Genomic DNA, 14,762 nt, shown 5'->3' on the forward strand with positions numbered 1-14,762 from the left:
AAGCAGGACTGGGGAAAGGCCAGAGGAGCAGTGGAGCTCCAGGCTGGCAACTCCCCAGGCTGCAGGGCCTGGTCCAAGGCCCATAGAGGTACGGGGAGGCACAGGAAGGCAGCAGGTCTGAACCCCCCTTGCCTATGATGAGTGGCTTTTACACTGCAGTCTGCCCCAGTGAGTGGGGGCTTGGTGATGACTGGCAGCCCAGACTGAGGCAAGGTGGGGATTAGAGGGTTGGGGGTTCCCCAGAGAGGGGAAACCCAGAGACAGAGCGTGGGGGTATTGCCAGGGGGCAGCCCCAAGGTAAAGGGTCACTGGGGCCAGTGGCAGCGGGACACCGGGCTGCAGAGGGTGCTCCAGAGGCTGGAAGAGCTAATTCCTGAGATGACCAGCAGGAGGCACTGCAGGGGTGAGTCCCACACGCGTGCAGATAGAAAAAATACAAAAGCATAACAAATAACCCTCCCCACCAAACCCTTTGCTTATAGTGCATAGAACAGTTTTTCAGGGAACCCTTCCTGCGTAGAAAAGAAGAACAGCTCCTGGACTTCCCGTAGCAAGGGTCATTAACAAGTAGATAACCATAGAGGTAGTCTTTTCAACTGGGTTCAACTGAAGAGTTCAAGGTTTCTCCTGAACTGGAGAGAGAAAGTCAAGAGCACTGCACTCAGATACAGGTTGCAGTACACACTGAAGTGACGTCGCAATAGTAAATCATGGAATCTTTGGGGGTTTGAATATATTCACATGACTAACAGAGTTCTATAAGGAAATATTAACTATTTTGTATATCTGACTTCTCATTTTCCAGCCATTAAAATTGTCACCTTTTTTCACTTTTTGTCATAATTTTGAAACTCTGACTCCACTAATCTTCAAACAATTAGTTCCATTTTTTCTTTTCCACTTTCTCCAGGGAGAATAATGGAATCAGCACTGTACAAACTGGAACCAGCTTTCCGTGATTAAAAAAAACAACTATTGCTTTTAATGGCTATAGTGCCATTACATAAATAACATCATTTTACCACTTCTTTATTAATTATTTCCCTTTGAACTGTGATCAGTGAACCCAGATGTCTGAATGTGAGAAATTTTAGCTGTGGCATCTTGGATCCTTCGTAGACTCCAAAAGCAAGTCTGCTATTGGCATCTAAACTGCATCACTCTCTTTCAAAGAACTAATACTGCTTTTGGCTTGGTATGTTACTGGGACTTCTTTAATGAGAAGCCTGTTTGCTTACATTTTGAATTAGGAATACTCTATGCACTTTGGATGAAATCTTATCCCTACTGAAGTCAATGGGACTTTTGCCACTGACTTCAGGAGAGCGAGGATTTCATCCTTTGTGCTTGTGGCTATGCCCTACATTGCAATCAAAGATGGGATTTGCTGCACAGGCTGTACAGGCCCACCTGGGGAACCTAGGTACATAACGGCCTTACTAGACTTTGCTGAAGGCTCTGCTGTCAGATTTTCAATGCCGTTGTTTGTTAGATTAAAGCTAGCACAACTACGCCTCCCCGAGCTGTAATTGAACCTCTAGTTACAGGGTAGACAGGCTTTGTTCACAGGTAGAAAATTATAACAGGATCCTAGGCAAGCTCTCTGGAAAGCCTTGAACTCTAGGTGCCTTTGTGCCTCCTCCAGAAAAACAAGCTAAAGGGGAGAGATTATGAGAAAAAATCAGTGGTTGTTTTGGCCTTATCTTTTCTGCATTTTCCCATATTGCAGTGGGACTGGTACCAGCACATGCATGGCATGTGGCCATCAAACTGCACATCGACTGGGAGACTGCAGGTAAAAACTTTGACCCCAGCCTCAGGAAGAGCTAGCTCTGCCCTCCCCTCCCGGCCCCCAGCATGAACTTGCTCTTCCTTCCCTCCTCCTGTCCCACCCCGGCTCAGGCAGGAGCTCACTCTCTTCCTTCCTCCTGATCTTACCCAGCAGGTGCTCGCTTCCCCCACTTGCCCCCCGCCACCGTTACCCCAGGGCCAGACAAGTTCTGTGCCCCTTAAGTTTATTGGGGGGGCATGCCCCTGCTTGTTCCCCCCACCCCGTGCACTCCCCTGGTTGTAATTCATCTGTCTCCATTTGGTTCCCAACCACACCTCATCCTTCTCACTGAAAACACAGTCACATATGCCATGCTGCCATAGGAACCCCTAGCGTAAGGTTTGTACTTCTGATCCCTCTGATGTGGAAGCTGAATATTTACAATGAAAGAGGCATTATTAAAAAGAGAAGATTGTTTGGAATTCTGATTCATCATGCGAGGATTTAGTAGATGACTGAAGAGAAAGCAAGATGCATCAACCTTTGTGAAATGGATACATTAATAAATAGTGTAAAATAACAAATAGTAAGTAATAAGTAGTAAGTTATAAATAGTAAGTAAGAAGAAAATAAGGTGATTAACAGTTAACATGGATATGTCAAGAAAAAAATCATGTCAAACCAACCTAATAGCTTTCTTTGACAGGGTAACACGTATATGTGGTATATCTTGACTTTAATAAGTCTTTTGATATTGTCTTGCGTGATCTTCTCATAAACAAAATAGGGAAATACAACCTAGATGGAGCTACTATAAGGTGGGTGCATAACTGGTTGGAAAACCGTTCCCAGACAGTAAAGTATCAGTGGTTCACAGTCAAGCTGGAAGGATATAACAAGTGGGGTCCGACAGGGATCAGTTCAGGGTCCAGTTCTGTTCAATATCTTCATCAGTTATTTACATAATGGGATAGAGAGTATACTTACAAAATTTGCGGACAATACTGAGCTGGGAGGGGTTGCAAGTGCTTTGGAGGATAGGATTAAAACTCATAATAATCTGGACAAACTGGAGAAATGGTCTGAAGCAAATAGGATGAAATTCAATAAGGACAAATGCAAAATACTCCATTTAGGAAGGAATAATCAGTTGCAGACATACAAAATGGGAAATGACTGCCTAGGAAGGAATACTGTGGATAGGGATCTGGGGGTCATAGTGGGTCACAAGCTAAAACACTGTTGCAAAAAAAAAAAAAAAGACCATCATTCTGGTATGTATTAGTAGGCATGTTGTAAGCAAGACACAAGAAGTAATTCTTCCGCTCTAGTCCGCGCTGAATAGGCCTCAACTGCAGTATTGTGTCCAGTTCTGGGTGCCACATTTCAGGAAAGATGTGGACAAATTGGAAAAAGCCCAGGGAAGAGCAACACAAATGATTAAAGGTCTAGAAAGCATGACCTGTGAGGGAAGATTGAAAAAATTGGGTTTGTTTATTCTGGAGAAGAGAAGACAAGGAGGGGAGCGGGGAGGGGGACATGATAATAATTTTCATGTACATAAAAGGTTGTTATGAGGATGAAGGAGAAAAATTGTTCTTGTTATCCTCTGAGGATAGACAAGAAGCTATGGGCTGAAATTGCAGAAAGGGTGGTTTAGGTTGGACTTTAGGAAAAACTTCCTAACTGACAGGGTAGTTAAGCACTGGAATAAATTGCCTAGGGAGGTTGTGGAATCTCCATCATTGGAGTCTTTTCAGAGCAGGTTAAACAAAAACCTGTCAGGGATGGTCTACTCTAGATAATATTTATTCCTGCCCTGAGTCCTGCCTTGAGTGAAGGGGACTGGACTAGAAGATCTCCCAAGGTTCCTTCCAGTCCTATGTTTCTATGATTCACAAACACATTCTGTTTGAAAACAAAACAAAAAAGATACTACAGCTATTTTTCAATAATTTGCAGGCAATGTTTGATAGCAACTTAAGCACAGAATGCTGGGTAGACTTCTGTGTGCATTTCAGTGTCCTGGAAATTCTGCCAAGGAAACCCAGGGCAAATTTATTTTAGTTAAACATTAGTTTGGTCAGTGTTTCTACACTGAATATTTTCTGCTCTCATCATTAATTATTTATTTCTCTAAATCTGAATAGCTGCAGCATTAAACATCTAAAACCCCTGGGTTTCCAGGTATAAGAAGCATGGAAACAATATGATTTGTTGTTAGTGGTAGGTATAAAGCTAATGTTCAATATTGGTATTCAGGGTTCTATATGATCAGCTCAGCACAGTTTAGGAGCGTGGTTAAATTCCTATCTTTCCCTACAGAATTCTAAGCCATAGCAAGCTCTACTGATGGGTAATGATGATATGTAAATCAGTGATTCTTTGACTTCATTTGTTCCCCTGGCCAGCAGACATCAACTCTCTCTTTTTGATCCATTTGGAGATACCATGAAGAAGAGTGAACAGTGCAATATTGTAAATAAAATTTTAAAGAAGACTCAGGAAATGTTGCTTTTGACAAGGAGACAGCAAAGTCAGTATACTGAGTATTATTAAATTCAGAGTTAGCACAGCATTCCCAGATCTCTTTGGCTTTTGTTTCAGAAGTCTGCTTCTTCTCTTCAGGTCCTGTAAGATCACATTTTTCTGTGTTGCACATGGGCCATTGTCTAACTCTACGACCCTGCACAACGCTCCTGCACTGGTGCCAAAAGTACTGGTATAACAAACTGTCACACACAAACCTAAAATGATCTGAGAAATCAAGCACACATAATTCAGGCAATGCATTAATGTTGACTCAACTCTGTACCTTTGTGCATGTGCCATAAAATATGGATATTTATGACTATGAATATATAAAATACTATTTTTTCCTTTACGGCATTATATTCCATTTGTCAAAAAATTCAGGGCCCAGTTGTGCCTCCCTTAGGCCCTATGTGTATAATACAGTACAAACTGGAATTTCCGGTAGAGTCTCACACACAGTGCACGTGCTGCATGCACCATGTAGTATTACAGTCTAATAAAGATTGTGCATCTAACCTGATAACATGGAAGTTTAGGAGATAAGAAATAGAATGTGAAGTTTAATATAATACACTCCTTGGTGTTTTGTTCATAAAACTAGGACAACGGCCCTAAATTTTTGTCCACTCTCTTCCTGTTCCAAGTACTAGCTATTGCGTATTATTTATTGTTTTACCCAAAACTGTGCTGGGGCACTATCCAGCACATACGACTGGCCTCTTTAAACTTTTCTGGGCAATCTGAGTCCCTGATTATAGAAAGCGCCCACATTCAGTAATTGCATTTAAGCACATGCTTAATTTTAAGCATACACTTATCTCCCACTGAAGTCAATGACACTTAAATACATGCTTAAGAGCTTTTCCTGAATCAAAGCCAAAGGTCTCACTCCTGCAAACACTTATGCACATGCTTAAACTTAAGCAAATGGGTAAGTGTTCGTGTGATTGGGCCCTAGATTTCACACAAGATGCAATGACGGGGGAAAGTGGGAAGGAGATGAGGAAGGAAAGTCAGTGGTCTCCCAAGTGGATGGTTTGTAATTACAAAGCTACTGGTCCAGTATTTGTTTCTAGGCAGTAGCTGAACAATTCCTAGCCTCTTTCTACAACACTATGAACAGAATAAGTAGCAGATCTCAAATTAAATTAAATCTTTGTTTTTGTAATAGGCAGGGATATATCCAATTTTTGATTAGTTCAGAGTTTCTTGTCCAAGGCTCATCATTTTGGTCCAGTGATTAGGGCAGTGGCCTATGACTTAGGAGACTCAAATTCAATCCCTGTTCTGCCACATACTTCCTGTGTGACTATGGGCAAGTCACTTAATGTCTCAGTTCTCCCTTTGTAAATTGGGGATAGTAGCATTTCTCTACCTCATGGGAGTTGTGAGGATAAACATTTTAAAGACTGTGAAGTAAATTGAGATTTATTGATGGAAGGAACTAGATGTGTTATCTTTATTACTTACTATGTATACTGCATTAAGAGTCCCCATATCCTTTTCTCTAAGCTGCAAAGCCTTAAAATCATCGGATCATCATCATAACCAAACATTCCAGACTTTTGATCTATTTTAGTATCTCTTTTCTTCTGTATAAAGTAGTGTGACCACCTCACTCCCCATTATCAGACAGCTCCATTGGCTCCCATATACTTGAACATCCGATGCAGAATGATTCTCCTTATTTTTAAATTCTACCATGCACAACTTCAACCTGTTTCATAGATCTTGTCTTTCTCTACTTCCGTCCCTATTTCCACCACTTGCCTCCTTCCTACTCCAGTGTATGTACACTCATCATTATTGTGAGAGCCTGTTCTCCTCTGCATTTCCTGCCTCTTGGTCAAGATTCCTATGATTGCTCAGGCCAGAGAAACAAGGGGGTGCTCTTCAGCCATGCTGTATAGAGTATTGATTAATGCTCTGTATGTAGGCCCACGCAGGGAAGATCATGAGACAAGAAGGGAAGTTGCTGGAGTATGATCAATACTCACTACACTGCTTCTGCTGCCACCTTATCAAATGAGTCTCCCTAAGCCTGAATTCTACATAATGGGACACAGTGCCAAAGACAGATGCCAAGGTAATTCATATGCAATTTCACATGTGAAAGCATGAAATTCTGAGTTGGGAGTGGGGTTTAGGTGTCAAGCTTTAATGTGAACTCAATAAGTCAGTTTTTGTTTAGTGACTGATAAAAGCAGACAGCATAATCAATAAGCCTGTATCATTATTTATATGAAAAAATCATAGCTTTTAAGCTATATATCATAGAATATTAGGGTTGGAAGAGACCTCAGGAGGTCATCTAGTCCATGTAAGAAAAGTCAGTAATGCTTTACAGTTTTGCCTAATATATTATTTAAATTGAGTAACACTGAAATTGGATAAATAATTCATGCTGGATTTCATAGAATGTTATTACATATTAGATGGACTAAAATGGAGTTATTCAAATATTCTATTAAAATATTTAATTAATTAAAAGCAGATGGTACAAACTTTATATACTTCTATGCAAAAATATAGGGCCTGATTTTCATCCCACACCAGTTTGACACCAGTGAACTCCATTTACTTCAGTGAAGTTATTCCATATTTACATACGATCAAAATCAGGACATGGTACTTCTGCAGGGCTCAATTGTAGTTTTGCACAAGCCTTACTCCGACTTGAGGGCTGTTGGTTGTTCTTTTTTGTTTGCTTTGGTTTTTTTTGGTTTTGGACATGCTAGTTATATTGCAAAACAAAAGGATTGTGTTGGCTCTTCAACTGAGGAGGATGTAGGTTAATCATTGCTTTTCAGAAAAGCATATTTTTGTCTCAGAACATTTCTAGAAACTGGGATACTATTATTATTATTTGCCTTGAAATTAAAAACAAATTTAAGTGAAAAGACAGTACAAAATGTTACAATTAAGGCCTGGCCCAGCATTCATTGCTTATCTTAAACTTCCGCAGACTTCAGCAGATTTCTGCCTGTGTATGAAATGTGGGATTGAGCCCACAGTTAACAGACCTGGGGAAAATGTAAACACAAAATTAAAACTATAAATTCATTGGACAACAAATTTAGGGGCATCTTATTAAAATCATTGATAGAGAGAAAAGTGATCACTTGTAAATGCTTTGAGGGCACATTAAGGAATGTTAAACTATATTGTATGCATTCTTAGGTTTATATTGCACAAACTTTACCACTCACTCAAAATTCTCTCTTCTTTCAGAGTATAAAGGGTCTGAAATAAAATCACTTACAAGTACTACTACGGGATTCACTCCACTCTTCCCCTCACTTGCTATTTTTATTTCAGTTTATTTCCATTCATATTCTGCATATGGAAGAATGCATTGTCAGATCTTTAATAAAGGTGTTTTGGGGTGAAATCCTGATCCCAGTGGAGTAAATGGGTGTTTTGATATTGACTTCAATGGGGCCAGGATTTTCCCCCTGGTGCCCAATACATCCATCCCCTCTCAGAATCTCTTCCACTCTCATTCAGAGGGCTTGTCTTCATTTTCAAGTTAACTCAAGTTCTAACTTGAGTCTTGCCCTTGCCTTGAGTCCCATCCACACACAAAACCCCTTAATTCCAGTGTGGTGATGGTTTTACTTGAGTTGGCTGGCCCGAGAAGGGGCATAGACTTAAACTTGCATGAAAAACTCATCACCTGGTAGTGTGGAAGAAGGCTAGAATCCCTTGATTCCTCGCCATGAGCCCAGGAAGGACAAACAAGTTTCTCCCACAATTCACTGGGAAAGAATTAATATAGTGGCCTAGCTTACTGCACCTGAAGAACAATGGGAAGTCCAGACATCCCCAGAAGTCTTTGTGCCACACACAAATAAGTACAGCACCATGTGGACACAGCAGCTTAAGTATTATTTCACAGTATGCCAGGGGCAGCCTTAGCTGGGGTCCATGGGTGCAACTGCATCCGCAGATATCAAGCCAACTCAGATCAACCTGGAGTTGCACTGCATCTGGCACAGGGATCACAATGCCCCTCACTCAGATTTGGCCTGGCCACTGTGGTGGAGGGAAAGCCACGGCAAATTTGAGTGAGTGGCATTGCAACCCCATGCACCAGGTTGCAGTACCACTCAAGTTTGGCACCCATTGTTGATATTGCAAGGAGTGACTTGCCCATCCCGGGCTGGCCCAGATCCCACCATCGTCACTGCTGGCATCATCGTGCTGGGACTGAGGTGACTTGCCAGGATGAGACCCCGAGGTAGGCACCGGGTTGGGGGTCAGGGATACCACCACATCCATTGGCAGTGGAGAAGGAGCTCAAGGAGAGGCAGGAGCAGCTCCCCCAGCTCATGCAAAGCAGAGTTCCCTCTTTCACAGGCCTGAGCTCTCTCTGGCCCCCCTATCATCTCCCTAGCCCCCATCCCCATTCCCATTGAATCAGGAGATTACCTCTGATCCTGCAGTGTGGCTGCTCTCACTTGAGCTAGGCCAACTCGGGAGGAGTAAGTTGAGTGTTGATAACCTGAATTAAGTTTTTAATGAAGACATGCCCAGAACCATCTCATATACACCAGCATCTAATAACACTCAGAAAAAGATCATAGATTCATTTGAGTTGGAAGGGTCCTAGTGATTCATCTAGCTTTTCCCCTGCATCGTGGTATGACTAGTTTGATTATTCCTGACCCAGCTGATAGATTTGTGTTTCTCATCTAGCATTAAATGACTCCACTGATGGAAATTCCAGTCTCTCCCTCTGCAGCTTGTTCCATTGTCTAAACATTTGTAAAGCTACAAAATCTCACCTAAAATTTAAGTAGCCCAGATCAAGACAAAACAATCTAGATGCAAATACTGACAGGGCTGTTGGCTTCCAAATTTTCAGTACTTGCCTATCAAAAAGTTCCCAATTTTAAAGTAAAAACCAGATGCTAATCTCAGTCATACCAATGTAAATCTGAAGCAAACTCCTGATGCCAATGTCTGAATCTGCCCTTCAATTACTACCTCATTATTGTTTTGCATGACACCATGTAGCCATCAATATAATTAAAACTTAATTTAGTTTCTCTTTTTAAGGTTAGATTTTAGTCATTTATGTCAATGTTACAGGTATATTTAGGTCCTCCCATACCGTACCACACCATATCATAGCTATTTTAATATGTATTTGTCCAGGTTATTATATGGTCCTTCCATCACTATAGAATCTGCAAAAAGAAGAACAGGAGTACTTGTGGCACCTTAGAGACTAACAAATTTATTAGAGCATAAGCTTTCGTGGACTACAGCCCACTTCTTCGGATGCATATAGAATGGAACATATATTGAGGAGATATATATACACACATACAGAGAGCATAAACAGACTAACACGGCTGCTACTCTGAAACCTATAGAATCTGAGCTCTTCCCAGTAACAGGCATTAATTTATTTATACTCACAGCACCCGTGTGAGATAGGAAAGTTTACAGATGGGGAACTGAGCGTAGAGAGACTTAATTACTTGTCCATGGTCAGATAGAAAGCATGTGGCGCAGAGTCAGGAATTGAACTCAGGTGTCTTAAATCTGAGGCCATTGCCTCAACCATAACCTATCTTTACTGAAAATAATGATGCTGATTTCTCATACACAGATTTTGATTTCGGTGAAATTACTTCTGATTTACACCTGTGTAACCACGAAGAGATTCAGGGCCAAATGGGTAAGATTCTGACCTTGTACGGCTGGTACAATTCTATACAGTTATGCTTGCTTACCCCAGCGCTAATTTTGGCCAACAGGGTTATCTTCCTTAACAATGCAATTCTTGTCTTCACAAAAAATTTACTGAACACAGTTCTGGGCACTGCTGGTCTTCTGAATTACTCTGTCCCCCTATAGATTATGTATATCCAAACCATATGAAAACAAACCCTGGCAGTTCATAAAACCTGGGTGTGTCTCAGCCTCCTTTCCGTGCCATCTTCTGTAATAAGTCATATACATTTACTAATAGTTTGTATTTATTTTTCTAATCCAAGAAAAACATATTCATAAAGAAATCAAGGAGAAAGGCCTAGCAGTTTCCCCATTATAGGCCAGATTTTCAAGGATATTAGTTGCCTAAAGATGTAGATAGCTGTCAAGTGGGATTCAAAAAGCACCTAGATAACAAACTCTTATTGAAATCAATTGGACTTAGGCACCTAGGTTCTTCTGAAATGCCCACTCAGGTGGAATGCTCAAAAGGAGGTAGGGTCCTAACTTCCATTGGAATCAATACAACTTGGGAGCCTAAATAGAAGTTAAGAGCCTTACTCCTGTGGAACATTCCATCCTAGGTGCCTATCTGCAACTTTAGGTACCTAAATCACTTTAAAAATCTGACTCTTAGTGCTATGAATATTATTATATTGATCTGACTGAAAAAATGGTATCGGGAAATTTGAAAAATGTCCTGTAACTTTTTCCCGATTTTTTTCCTCATACGAATTCAAAATGTTGAAGAAGAGTATAATCAAAAAAAATCAAAATCCATGAATTTCATCTCTATTTATTCCTACAATATATTGGAATGAATATACAATTCTAGTCACCACGTATTGAAACCCTTTTCTACCCTGGGAATAGCTGCTTTTGTGCACCTGAATAAAAGTGATGTATCACTTCGTAAAGCATATACAGAATCAACAATGTAAGTTATGGATGAATCACCTGGGGACAAAACACAGCCCAGAGGTGTGGATATTCTACTTGACTAATAAGGTTCCTGGTTTGAAATCAATCAGAGCATGAAATAGCTACAAAGTAGCTGTTTCTTCAACCTCAGAGAATATTTTTACATGACTAACCAGTTGATGTTCTTTGCTCTGTAACAACCAGTGATCTCATTGCCACGCAGCAAACGGATTTATGATATTGTGCAAAGGTTAAAGCCAACAGAGATTTGTTTGGTGCAAAGTCCAGGTATCTGGGATCTTAGTAATAAAAGCAGGATATTTCTTGTTGCTTCTGTATAATCCACGGGGGTTCAGATAAAACAACTTCTTTATAACTTCTCTGATAAGGGCTGGGAAAAACAGGAGGTACAGGCAGACACTGGTTTCAGTCTCAAGTCGGTTCATTACTGACACCAGTTTTAACCCACACATACACAATACTGATAAACAGTGGTAGAGTCAGCACAATTGCTAAGCCATTTGTGTATCTCAGTTTTATACATGGAAGGTGTCTCACAGCTGGAAAAATCCACATAGATTCTTATGAGAAGTCATTTCTGGCTGAACCAACTAATATATTGTGTTTGAATCTACAGCTTCTCACTTCTCCATCTGTCTCAGACCTATATGGTGACTAGAACATCCAGGAAATACCAAGAGAGTCTCATCTGGAGATCATAATGAGAATAAATTCTCCCTGGGGTTTCCACTTCTCATTGCTGCTGTTGTCATCTATAAGGAATCATGCACCTTTACTCTTGTTGCAATCTGTGTCATGAGAATGTGGTATCAGAAACGTAATGTCTAGAGTCCTTTCATTGTTACAGTAACGACTGGGGGCCAAAAGGGTCATCCATATTATTCTGCATTGCATTAAGCTGTGAAAAGCGGAGAATTAGGAAGCAGCAGAACCCAGACCTGTAATTTACATAGTATGGTAGATAATAAATTCATTATTATACATTTTACAAGATTGCAAATGCAGGGAAACTGACTTACACTCACTGTCAAGATAAAGACTCTCATGAGAATGGGAAACTGTACCAACTATTTATTCAGATATCATTAATATTTTGGCCACTTAAGGGACTCACAGTTGTCACTGCGATGCACACCATTGCCTCTGAGAACTTTGTAAGCCAATGGAATTCAAATTCTCCTGTTCTATAACCACAAGTCCCTATCATTTGAGCCAACAAATAATTTCAGTTAGTGGTATATGGCCTATGACACACAATTGAGCAGTTGCAGTTCCAGCTAGTAGAAGTCAGTGGTTCACATACACGCACAATTCATAAAGGGCCAATTCTGGTTTGTCCTAATTGGATATAAGATCCCTCCTCCACAAGCCATCCCAACTCAATCTCACACAGATTCTCTGCATCTCCACTGCAGGTCTGAGGTAAGAAAGCAGCCAAATGTTTCTCTTCCCAAACCAGTGGGCAGGAGGTGGACAGGGAGGGGTGGAAAGCCTGATGAAGCATCGGGTAATATTCTGCTACTGGGAAGGGCTAGCAGCAAATTACTTACCTCCTGTTTTAGGCACAATTCTTCCACAGCTGCTTCTGGAGTGGTAGAGCTATGCACCACCTTTTATATGGGACTGGTTGTTAAAGGACAATCTAGCCCAAAAGTATTATGGTCTCAATCAGGCTGCCCTGCAAAACAGCTTAGATTGGCTATTGCATTAAAAAGCAACAAGATATAATGTTGTTAGTGATACTATAGTTATGGTTAAGATGGTATTTTCAATGTAAACTCCTACTTCTCCTGAAATATAAAATTCCCCAGAAATGGCCCATGCTTGTTCTCCATTAACAAAGTTTCTTGATAAGTTCAATTAAATTCCAGGTACTTTAAAAGTATCGGAGGTAGATAACAGAATGAAAATAAGTTTTTTGTGGGGGGGTTTATTTACCCATGTAAAATATTTTTCAGAACCTTTATCTTTTGTGCTTGGGTAGCTCACACACAAATTAGTGTTATAACTTGATTTTGGTATGGACTTAGGCCACATTTTTCAAATGTAGATACCCAAAGTTAGGTCCTATCCCTGTATTTATTACATATTTTGAGGGCTTAACTGGGCATCTACCTTGACCTTTTGATATGGCATCAGGCAAGCTCTCTCTCAGAGTGTTGGCCTAGGGCTAACATGTTCCTGACAGTTACTTTATAAACAAGGCTTACCTACCCTCCATGCCTGACTTCTGGAGCTGACCTGGTGTGTACCAAACCTAAACTATTTTATTTTGTGTTGCATCTCTTCACCACTTCTTTCATCTGTATTTTTTCTAATATCAATGCAATAACACTTATATCAATGGGACTGCTTGTGTGAGTAAGGAATACTCATGTGAGTAAAAGAGGCAAGATTGGGGCTTTAATTTGTAAGCTTTTTGGTATAAGGTCTGTGTCTTTATGTTCATTTAATGATTTGCACACTTGTGGCACTATAGAAATAGTTAATAATAATTAATATACATTATTAGCAAACTAGGGCCTGGAATAGCTCTCCTGGGAGATGGAGGACAAAAAGCAAATAAGCCACATGGATATGGGACAACATGTAAATCTCTGTGTCAGTAAAACAAGAATTCAAAGCAGGGAGAACTCAAAAACCAAGCAAGATAGCATGGCATTAAGATTAATTGCAACACAGCAACCATACCGGGTGTTTTATAAAAGAAAATGGTTCTAGTCCCAGTTCTGCCTTTGACTTGACCTATCTGTGCCTACATATAGTAACTAAGCACTATTATTGCTCATGGAGCAAGGTATTAATTGACATAAGGGTGGCAGAATTCAACCTAGACCTACTTACCCTGGTTACAGAACGTGTTTGTCTAAATAAAGTGGCAGCCTCCCAAGTTTTATTGAACTGTTGCACATTTCATTTTGTATTAATTTATTTAGCTTTATTACGTAATAAAGTCTATGGTTTTATCTTGAGCGAACTCCCTAAGATTGGCATGCCTGGTTATATTGATCCTGAGGAAGATTTCATGGGAGAACATTTGCATACACTAGCATCATCACCCTCTAACCTACATTCTCTGGACTTGTTTGTGGAGCTTGTGAATCCCTTAAATTTCTTTTCTTGAAATTATCATTTCACCCTTGCCTCCCAAGTTGCTATGTTGTTTGCTAAGCCAATTTCCCCAAGTCATTATTTTAGCTATCAGGCATTAAATTGCTCTTGAAATTTGGCCTCAGTCCATCTGAACAAACAAACTTAACTTAATTGGCATGCATTATGTTGCATCATCTCCTGTGGGGGTTAAAAAAAAGATAAAAAAAAAACAGGTAAATATTCTTATTTCTTTCAAATGGTTGCAAAAAAAATCTAAATCTTTACGCATTGATGTTTTCCTTAAATAGTTTTCGTTAGAGATGACAGAATGTCAACTGTCTTCCTAATTTTGGGCCTGAGGGAATTAATAAGATTTAAATTTAATTATCCGTATTCAAACCTGACCCTGTGGCTTTGGGTTGGATACAGAACCAAAAGAGACAGGGTTTTTTCGTTCTGATGTTGCTGAAATAACACAGGAAGGGGCTGACCTCGTAAGAACCTTCGCCATTCAAGATGGAAGAAGTTTATCTCGAGTTTTGCTATTCATAAAGATTGAACTCTTTTGCGATGATATGATTAAGAGAAGAGTTGGGACCATTCAATTTGACCCAGCCTCTGTCCCTGATTCAGATTTCAGCCTGGGCCCCAAACCTTCTAATTATAATCAGCATCTAATTATAATAGAAGTTTTCAA

The 14,762-nt window shown here is 40.2% G+C and overlaps 1 long non-coding RNA gene across 1 annotated transcript in view; it reads left to right on the plus strand.

The window, feature by feature from the left end:
• Positions 1-14,463, plus strand: part of LOC117875344 — a 33,412-nt gene extending 18,949 nt beyond the window's left edge. The window contains exons 2-4 of the long non-coding RNA XR_004645253.1: positions 6,243-6,392; positions 9,927-9,995; positions 11,589-14,463. This is a non-coding gene — a long non-coding RNA (uncharacterized LOC117875344). The remainder of the gene's footprint in view (positions 1-6,242; positions 6,393-9,926; positions 9,996-11,588) is intronic.
• Positions 14,464-14,762: the final 299 nt, after the last annotated feature.

The sequence above is a fragment of the Trachemys scripta genome, chromosome 3 (assembly GCF_013100865.1).
Source record: "Trachemys scripta elegans isolate TJP31775 chromosome 3, CAS_Tse_1.0, whole genome shotgun sequence".
In the NCBI taxonomy this organism is placed as follows: Eukaryota; Metazoa; Chordata; order Testudines; family Emydidae; genus Trachemys; species Trachemys scripta.